Raw genomic sequence first — 10,791 nt, forward strand, 5'->3', positions numbered from 1 at the left:
AATACCCCATAACCCCCCCCCAAGGCATCAAATCACCGAACCGATCCAGAACTAAAACAAAATATTCCAAGAGCCCATTCATTTTTCCCTTTAAACATTAACCCAAAACTGATCATCTTCTCAATCTCACACATGATCGGTAAAATCAACACAAGCAAGCTATAAAGTCTGTGCTGCTCAGACAATCTACCATACTCGGTAGCCCTTTTCTCCAGATTAATTGTTAAATTCACTAACAAGGGGTTCCATATGACATGGTCTAAGCATAAGACGTATATGCACAGTGTATATACAATATTATACAGAGATCAGTAATCGGTGTCTCCTAAAGCGATGAATGAATCTGACGGATCTGACCCGGGTGGAAGGCACTGAGCCGGGGACAGTTTGTGCTCATATCGTAAAAAAATAAAAACATCTACACGTGCTGAAAAATAACCGATTGAGAATCGTTCCCGCTGGCCGCCCTGCCGCCTGCCCAGGGGGTTACTGAGATCTGCCCCCCCGACCACTACGATCTGCCCCCCAACATTACTCACCTAACGATCTCGGGATCTCAGTTACCCCGCTCACCGATCTTCCCATTCATAAGGACTCCGGTTGCAGCCAAAACGGATAATCCTCAATTCTACCAGTTCCGGCCAAAATGCTCCACCAAATGCATGAAATATCCAAGCGATCCCCTCCACGGTATTAATCCAAAAAGGAACTCCAATCCATCAGGCGACAGGGAAGCGCGATGCCCGGGTGGTCCACAGAGTTTTGGCGAATGCCCCTCGCCCTAGCTCCAGTGCGTGTTCATTCAGTGGCCCCTGCGCTCACTGGGCATGTGTGATGAGTGGCCCCGGGTGCATGCGAGCCTTTGTACCGTTGAGTGTGCATGTGAGGATGGCTCCGTCCTCTCACATATCCCAGGCTGAGTGAGAAGTTTCTCAGGTTACACTCCGCAGGCTGTCTCTTCTCCCTGCAGCTTTCTCTCCTTTACCCTCTAACAATGGACTATAAAGGGTGCAATGCTAGAGGGAATCCCACCGCTAACACCGCCCCCAGGCCCTGCACCCCCCACCTTCCCTGGGTTTATTCTGAACCCTCCCCCCCCCTCCAACTCACCCTTTCACACTCAAATTAGCTAACTTCTTCCCCAGCTTTGTGCTGGAGGATTAAACTGTCCAGATCTGTGCTTTCTGGATCCCAGCATGATCTCCCGCCTCTCTTTACTGACTCCTTTTAGCTAATGATGACATGTATGCCAGTTATGGGATAAACTGGGATGCCACTTCTTCATGGGTAACTTCCCAGCAATACTTAAAGGGGCGCCATCCCAACATCCCAAATGGGCCAGCGTCAAAGGCTACATAAATTCTTACCCAGGCGATGCACACAACACAAATTACGAAAATAAATAAGCGCATAATTGTAAATCATATAAAGGATGTGCGCTTTGTGAACCTCAAGGGGTTAAAAATTTCAACAGGGTCTAAGAGGGAAATATTCTGTAACCGCTCGCTGTTACGTATAGATGGGAGCATTAATACCACAATTTATTACAATGGTGTATGTGTTGTATAAAATGCAAAAAAATAAAATAATAATATTTAAAACATTAAATAAAAAAAAAACAACTGGCTAAGGGAGTGATTGGTCCCATTACGTAGAATATTTATTAGCATAGATTTAAGTTTTATTAATAAAATACCTATATATACATATACCCATTTCCATTTAATTACATTGCACGTGTCTATGCATTAAAATATACAGCGCATGATACAGAAGGAAAAGATGACCCTGCTCTAGCGGGTTCACTAAGTTTTAGTTCGATTAATAATTGCCACGAAATCAATGGATCTGAAATATAATAGTTATGTTCCCTGTTCACTATAACTCACAAGCATAAATCACTCCACCCCAGACTGATAAATCCAAAAATGTGTCTATTAATCTAACATACAGGGAGTGATAAGCTGCAAGTATTACCCTGGAGTTACTCCTTATTCAAATCACATTCAATCCATGAGCTGCTATTCAAAGTATTGTAATTACATTTATTCAATCACATTCTTTTTTGATGTGCTCTAAAGTTAATTAGGTGTTTGGGTAAAACAGTCAGAATATGTTTGTGAAAAGATAACACACAATTACCTCTACCCCCCACAGTTCTGTCTCTACACCGTCACCCTCACGGATAGGGTTTGGGGAATTTAAAAGAAGTTTTGATTAGATAATGAAGGAAGAGTTAATGCTGTATTGAGGAGAAGAGCCACGCGGTATTGCCAGTTGTCATGTTAAACCCTGTTTATGTTGTTTTAAAACTCTGGAGCCTGCAGAAAACTGTAAACCAGACATATGAGATTCAATTATCCCTCTCATCCCTAAATCCACATTTCTACACGTTTCATGATGTATGTGTGCCGAATAAAAATAAAAGCCTTGTAATCAGTGGCGATGTTATCAGCGGTGTGGCTATCGATTTTGAGAAGACAATGCAGTCTGGTTAAGGCTTCATAGTTAGAGATTTCTGGATTAAGTTAATGGAGACAAAATAAATGTTTTTTTTTTAGTAGGAACTGACCTGGAGCCAAGAAAATAAGTAACGTCTTGATTGGATTATAATTGTTATAATTTAATGAAAAAGTATAATGTTTATTTTTATTAGGAAATATCACTATACATTATTTTCTGGATTTCTGACTAAATTCTACCAATAAATAGTATGACGAGAGGTATTACAAAATCATATAATATATAAAACTCTCTTATAATTAGATTTATCATTTGGTAGAATATTGCCAAAATCACACTAGTTGAAGATGTTAATCATTTATTCTGCGGCATAGGGCCGGACTCGGGATGACTATGCGGCACTGGCACTTTAAGGCCAGCAGCTGCCAAAAGACATACAGACAGCTGCCGGCTGGATGCCCTTGCAGCTTGTGGCCACATTCTGCCGATGGAGCATGGTGGCCTGTCGGCCTGATTTATCAAATAGCCTGCGCAGGCCTGGTACTGCATAATGCAAGGGAAGCCCAGTTTTACAGAGTCTCTATTTTTTGGAGATCCAACTTCAAGACCCTAAACATGTGCCCCTCCTCAGTCTGTTTTCTAGAAGCTCAGAATGTTTGCTGGGTATGGATGTATCACAGTGTTCATTTATGTAAATCAAATACTGTAGTCTGTGCCATAAGAGATATATGTCAATTAAGGCCGTGCCCCCCCCCCCCAGCTTTACCTTAAATGCGCACTATAAAGTATATGTCTTTGGCCAGTTGAAATGGGAGGTGTGCAGAGGTGATATTAGGAAATATTAAAGTTCAAACAGAACAGTCTTTCAGCTGAAGAACAAGACATTCACCAGAAAGATGAATTAAAGAGGGTCCGGAGAAGGACATTAGGCTGCTCTGGAGAGGAAATGAGGCTGTGAATTGGGTTTGTAAATAGGATATAGTTAATGGGGCTATTGTTTCTTACCTGTTGTAATACTAATGTTTTGATTTTCAATAATACAATTTACTACAGACATGCCCTTATCTAATTTTCAATGGTGTCTTAAATAAAGGACAATATGCTGATATCAATATGATACTGACAATCAAGACCTTCAACCAAGATATCTCGAAATCAAGTCCTTCAACCAAGATATCTCAAAATCAAGTCCTTCAACCAAGATATCTCGAAATCAAGACCTTCAACCAAGATATCTCAAAATCAAGACCTTCAACCAAGAAATCTCAAAATCACGACCTTCAAAGTTTATCTTCACACATTTATCACAATCATTTTTAGCACAATTTCCATTGAAACAAATAATTATAATCTAGAGTCTTTGGTCGATAATTGTTAACAGTGGTCTTTCTGTCCGGTAAATATCTCTTATCCATCCTTCAGTGTTTTACTACCTGTGTCTATCCATTTCACTTCCTCCCTTCGGGGTCTCTGTTAGTCATACTGTGAGACAGTCTTACTGTTTTCTCTCTCAAAGACTCCATTCACTTTTTGTTTGCCCACAACTTATATACTTATTTTTTTTCCACCAGCAGAGCACGAAGGAAAGAAATTGAATTTCACATAAATTATCCAGCGCCAGGAACACCTCAATCAAACCACACACAGTCACAGGCAACCGGTCTGAGGTGCCTGGAATACACAACACTCTGCTGATAATTTATGTAAGGGATTTTTTTTTTATTATTTATGAATAAACCATTCAACTGGCCTGCAATAGTTTGCAGTATGATGCGGTACAGCACACGCTAGTCATATAGAGGTTAAAGAGGCAACAATCCTTTCTTTCAGAGACGTCTTGCTTACCTACGCAATTTAAAACACTGCTTGTTCAGGAAACAATTTTCCTAATGTTCTTAACCTAACATTTCTAGAAGTAACACACCGGTGTACATGGAAGCTTTCAAAACAAGGTAACACTGTCTACATTCAACATATGAACCCATTTTTAGTCTCCTATCCTGTAGATGACGTTCGTTAGTTGGAGATGATGTCTGTAAGGCAGAGCAAAAAGGACAAATGCCCAGGGTCCATAGTCTTCTCAACTATTCACCCAGCTGGCATTTTGATTTTCTCCCCTGGGGTAAACCATACCTGCAAGTATTTAGGATGAATCCAAGATGGAGGTAGGGTAGGAAAAGATAGGGTCAAATGGAAGGGGAACAAAGATGTAGGGAGTGACACTTGAAAGGCCATAATAAATATAGTTCTGGGAAGGCCACTAACCATTTAGGAGTTACTGTTAAAGTGATCATGTAAAACAAAATAATCTAAAGTGCTTTTCAGGTAGGGTAGGGGCAATATATAAGTCCATAATGTCCATATCCGGCCGGACAAAGTCATCAACTTCATAGACAAGTTCCTCAACAAATTGTCTCAATAAACCTCAGCAACTTGGAATCCCTTTTCCCCTTGGTGTTGTTAGTATGGTTAGGGTAAGGTGTGATTCTGGTCACTCCATCATTTACCCACTGATGCAGTCTAGTAGTAGGTATTTTCTGACTTGGGTGCCATGTTACCAAGCCCTGTTTAATAGACTTATTTGACTAAATATACAGAAACACCTGCAACTTACCAGTATATCATATACCATGCACTATGTGTATCATGTCACCGGAAACCATTTGCTTCTGCATAGACATCTCAGGTGGAAGGGGGCATTAATCAGTTCTTTGGCATTTCTACCAAAAAACATAATGGCTCTAGATTTGTAGTGGCCCTAAGTCAAAAGATTTAGGTGGTGCTATCTTAAGTACTTAAATATATAAATGAAAACATAACATTTTTTTTATTAAAAGTTTGTAAAACAACAAGATCCATCATAGTGATATGCATTTAAAAGGCAATCTGTGCCTCACGCCTCCCACATCCTTTGTGGGGGCCTCCTAGAAACATAGAATATGACTACATTTGGTCAATCCAATATGACCATTTTGTCTGATGTGTCCTTGGTCTCGCCTTAGATTCCGGATAGCCATATGTCCAGTGATAGGCAACAACATTCTTTGTGAAGGACATTTGACTAAATGCCCACTAAGTAACAATGATTTCCACAAACCTTTTCATGGACACTGGTGTCTGGGTACAGACACATTGCCTACTCTTACATATGCCTATCCCATACATGTGTAAATTTCCTCACTATATTAGCTTCTACCACTTCTGCTGAGAGGCTGTTTCACTATTCTCCCAGTAAAGTAAAACTCCCTTACGTTACATCTAAGTCTCTTACCAACTATCTAGAATAGCTCTCTATTTGTGCAAAATATGCTGAAAGGGAATCTTTCATTCAGTAACATTGCACGTATCTTTATACACAGGTCCAGTGATTTTAGTCAGTGGTGCATATTGGCCTAAGCCTAATTCAGAAGGGCCACAAGATGGCAGCCCCTCTGCTGCAAAACCAGGGGCCAGTATTCAGCTGCCACAGCCTTCTGAGCAGATCACCCGGATATGAGATCAGATGCCAGCGTTCACTAGAAAGGATGGTGGCTGTAAAAGTAGGTGCTGGGTATGCTGCTATGGGTGAGGTCTAGGACAGCACCTAACATAAATACGATTCCATATTTATGCCCATGGTTTTGAAGCGGGATGTGTATCAAGCTCATATAGGTGTGATAGTCAGGTGTCCACATGGTAGGTGCAGTTCGATATCTGCAGATAATGAATCAATTATCTGCTTCTCCATAACCAAATTATAATGCACTTAACCTAGTGAATGTGTTGAACATCTGAAGGAGGATGCATGAGCTAGTGAGACAGTTAAATGCAGGGAATGGTTAAACCATTGGGACCTATGAAAACTTAAAGTATGGTGATCCAGTAAAATTAGTTAAAAATAAATTATTCTAACATAGAGTTACATACATGGAACCTGTGACTCAATCTGGGTGGGGAATATGTAGAACATATATGGAAAATGTGTAAAAAAAAAAACCCTAAGGACGTCTGACCCAATAATAGTAATGATTACATAGGAATGTGTGACCTGGTTCTATGTGCAAAGCTTATACAGATAGCTTTGATATGCAATTCAAGCATTTTAAACCCCTGGGTTAGCTGGACCAGCCCTGCAGCTACACCCCACAGTGCAGAAAAGCATTAAGACAGCTGAAGGTCTTCCATCTTCCATTCTCTTTTACCGTGACCACACTATGATTGGAAGTGTGAAGCTTGCAGAGTACCTGATGGCAGGACATCATCCCCTACAGACCTCAAATAGAAAGAAACACAATTCTGTTTATTAACAGATCTTAGGAAAGAGGAGAGAGCATATAAAATAAATGTAACAATTTAAACAAAGTACGTGAGAGAACTATGTTTCAGAGGAGGAGAAATGCTAGGACAAAAGGTCATAGTCTAAAATGTGAGTGTCAGAGGCTTAGGTGTTATGGTAGAAATGATTTCTTCAACAATTGAGTGGTTGGTAAGTGGAAAAGACTTATAGTAGAAACAGTGAATGATAATACAGTGAGGACATATAAACATGCATGGGGTAGTCATAAGGCTATCCAACATAACACAAGAACAAGGACTACGTAAGGTTTAAGGGATTTACAGCAGGTAATATAAAGGACAAACTACATAGTTTGAATAGTTATTTACATGCTGTGGAATCCTATGTTTTTTGTTTCTTTGGACTATGACCATTGTAACTTGTTGTTTGAAGGAAAGGTATAACTGCTTATTACAGTACTGTTGAGTACTCAGAAGTTCCCAGGTATGGTTATACAGCAGGACAATGATCCAATGCACACAAGCAAGCCCACCTCTGAATGGCTCAAAAGAAACCAAATGAAGGTTTTGGAGTGGCCTAGTCTAAGTCCTGAATCCAATTGAGATGATGTGTCATGACCTTAAAAAGGCAGTTCCGTCTTGAAAACCCTTCAATGTGGCTGAATTAAAACAAATTTGCCAAATTTCCTCCAAAGCGATATAAAAGACTAATTGCCAATTTTTGCAAATGTTTAATTGCAGTTGTTGCCGCCAAGAGTGGTGCAACCAGCTATCAGCTTTAGGGGGGCAATTACTTTTCTACATAGGTGTTATAAGTTTTAAATGACTTTTTACCTTCAATAAAAAAAAATGAACATAAAAAGCTGAATTTTGTTTTTACTCACGTTGTCTTTGACTTGGATTAACATGAGCCGAATGATCTGAAACATTTAAATGTAACAAACAAGCAAAAATAGAAGAACTGTGGGCAAAAAGTGGGCAAATACCAGTACTTTTTCACAGCGCGGTAGATACTCTCACAAAAGCCATCCTCTGATTGGGAGGATCATTAGGGACCCTAAACAGCTGCTTATTCGAGTTATATAACATATATAAGATTACATTTGTAGTTTTCACTGTGCACAACATGCGAATCTCAAAGCCATTGGTCACTGTAGCAAATTGAAAGAATGTTAGGATAATAATCTTTATAAAACATGCAGAGGCGTCGCACCATGGATATAGTCCAAATATGCAGGTGATAGAATTTTAGGCTACAGTGGGTAATTTCACTCATAAAATTACTCATAAAATTTTAAGTCTAAGTATAAATTTGTAATGTCAATGTTTTGTATAATGTAATCTAGACATGAGAAGAAAAGGCAAATGTTTTGATATTAATAGGAAATAAAGAACTTTAAAATATGGGATGGTGGTCAGCCTTAAAAATATACATGAAACTTAAAGAATCAATATATATATATATATATATAAAAACATGGCGGCACTTTACATGATCAGTTAACTGTTTGGGTTAAACAAAATGCATATATATGTCTGATTTAACTTAAAGAGTAACTCCCACTCTTGTCTTTATTGCTAGTGTCACATCCAAAACAAATTTATTAATCAGTCAAGAATATGAATATTGTGCTGTTTTGTTAATAATAGAACATAATTAAATCCATCTTATATTCACCAGACTGGAGGTTACAAAGTATTAAAGGGTGGGGGGGACCAATACAATTTTTAATTATATAACTTGGGTCTCAGAATCACAGAAGGTAATAACTTTTCAAATCTGATGTATTAGAGATTCTTAATGGTTAGAGGCAACATTTTTGGTTCTTCCAATTAAAATAAGTGAACATGGCATGCTTGGATTCATGCAACAGTGACTTTTATTAAAACAAGACTTCTCTGCTGATAAAACGGCACAGAATCTGTTGTTGAAATTTGATACAAAGCTTGATGTAGCACCTTAAACAAACAGCAGCGGCACGGAATGGATGCTGTTATCGTACACAATTTCTCTCGTAATGTATTTTACAACTTAATTTGTATGTTCTTCATAACATAGAAACACAGTCATTAACAGTGGAAAAAAAGATCCGAGTGTGTGCATTTGCTAAGATACCCAAAGTATATGTAAGCTGACCGTGGAAAAGGCAAATAAAGACTCAATGAAATGTTTAGTAATTATAGGAAAAAACACAACTAACATATATTTTTAATTAGATCCAACAGTAGTTCATTGCAATTTATATACCATTAAGACATAATAGGTTAGAGTGTGAAAAACACTTAAAAAAAATATTTAAAATTAGATTATTACCAAAGAGAAACCAATGTAGTTAAATCAGATGTGATGGTACATATTATCGAATGTCTGCAAATAGACATTAACCGAAGTGCATCACATATTCCATCCATTAGTGTCATTTACAAATGCCAAATATTTGTTTTTGTCCCACTTTCCTCAGCCACCTAAATTTGTATCTGTATGTTGTAATATTTTAGCTGGTGTGTCATGGAGGTGCTGCATTATGGTTTAGGACTGGGAACAACTGAAAACATGGACCCGTGATTTAAAGTCCTTTTAACCCTTTAAGGATACATGCTATTTTATACTTCAGGACACATTTTACATTTTTTTGCCGTCTTTTCAACCCTATCTTAACCCCTCTCATTAAGTCTAATTGCTTGGAAAACAATGCAATGTACATAATCTTATTGGCAAATGTTGAGCGAAGAAGGTATTTGTGGGGACGTACGAGGTGATTGTTCTTTCGAGTCACAACCCCCCCCCCAAATTATATAAACCACCATAGTCCTGCACGCCATCTGGAAATGGCTGTTGTTGTACAGGGTAACATAACTGAAAATGAACCTCAAAAGTAGGAAAGGTCGTCTTTATCAGGGGACAACATCCCAGGGTCCAAACATCCTCAGGGGCCCATTCACAGCTGTCCCTTTCCCATTCATTAGCTGACCCCTGTGTGTCAGAATGTGATTACAGGCAGATAAACGATGGAGAAAGTTATATAAAATGAACTAGAATAGAACCACAACTGGTTATTTTCATGGGCACTTCCTGTCCAGAGTGTGAACAGGATATGTCTGATACAGTCTGGAGTTGGCATCGTTTTCAATGAATATGCATATGCTGTTTGGGTTGGTAAAAAAAAAAAAGAAATGCTTAATTGGATTAATTGCTCAATAGCTAAGATATCACTTAATGCAATTAAAACAACAGGTTTTATGCAATCGCATAGACAAATGCATTTAAAATATACAGTTCTGGTGGAAAGGTTTTGGGCAGGTGTGAAAAAATTTGAAAAGTAAGAATGCTTTCAAAAATAGACTTGTTAAGAGTTTGTTTTTATCATTGAACAAAATGCAAAGCAAGTGCACAAAAGAAAAAAAGAAAAACTAATCAATATTTGGTACAACCTTCAAAACAACATCAATTTTGCTAGGTACATGTGCACAAAGTCAGGGATTTTGTAGGCAAAGGCAAAGGTGCTAATGATCATCAATTTAAAATGTAGATGGAAACACAATAATTTGCTGAAACAGAAGCAGCTGTGTAGGAGGAATAAAACTGGGTGAGAAAACAACCATACTCACTAACAAAGAAACAACCATACTCACTAACAAAGTGAAAAATGTCAAAAGTCATACACGGGGCCAGCCCAAGACTTAATGACGCCTGGGGCGAAGTTTAAAATGCCGCCCCCCCTGCCGACGCCGGGGCGGCATTCTAAACTTCGCCGACGCTATTATCTACCCTCCCTATTATCTACCCTAACCCCCCCCTTTGCACTTACCTTTATACAGTCCTGCTGCGAGTCTCCCTGCTCTGCCACGGTGCCGGCTTGTAATGCTGAGCGCCGGAAATTGACGTCACTTCCGGTGCTCAGCATTACAAGCCGGCACCGAGACCGAGCTAGAGGGCTTGCAGAGGAGATAGAGGGGCGCCGAGCGGGTAAATGAAAACCACTCGGCGCCCCTCTCTCTCCTCCGCTTAAAAAAAAAAATTGCCCCACTTGGCTCCATTGTAGGGCCGGCCCT

This window comes from Sceloporus occidentalis, unplaced genomic scaffold (assembly GCF_023333645.1).
Source record: "Sceloporus occidentalis isolate IW3139 unplaced genomic scaffold, rSceOcc1.0.p SCAF_28, whole genome shotgun sequence".
Lineage (NCBI taxonomy): Eukaryota > Metazoa > Chordata > Lepidosauria > Squamata > Phrynosomatidae > Sceloporus > Sceloporus occidentalis.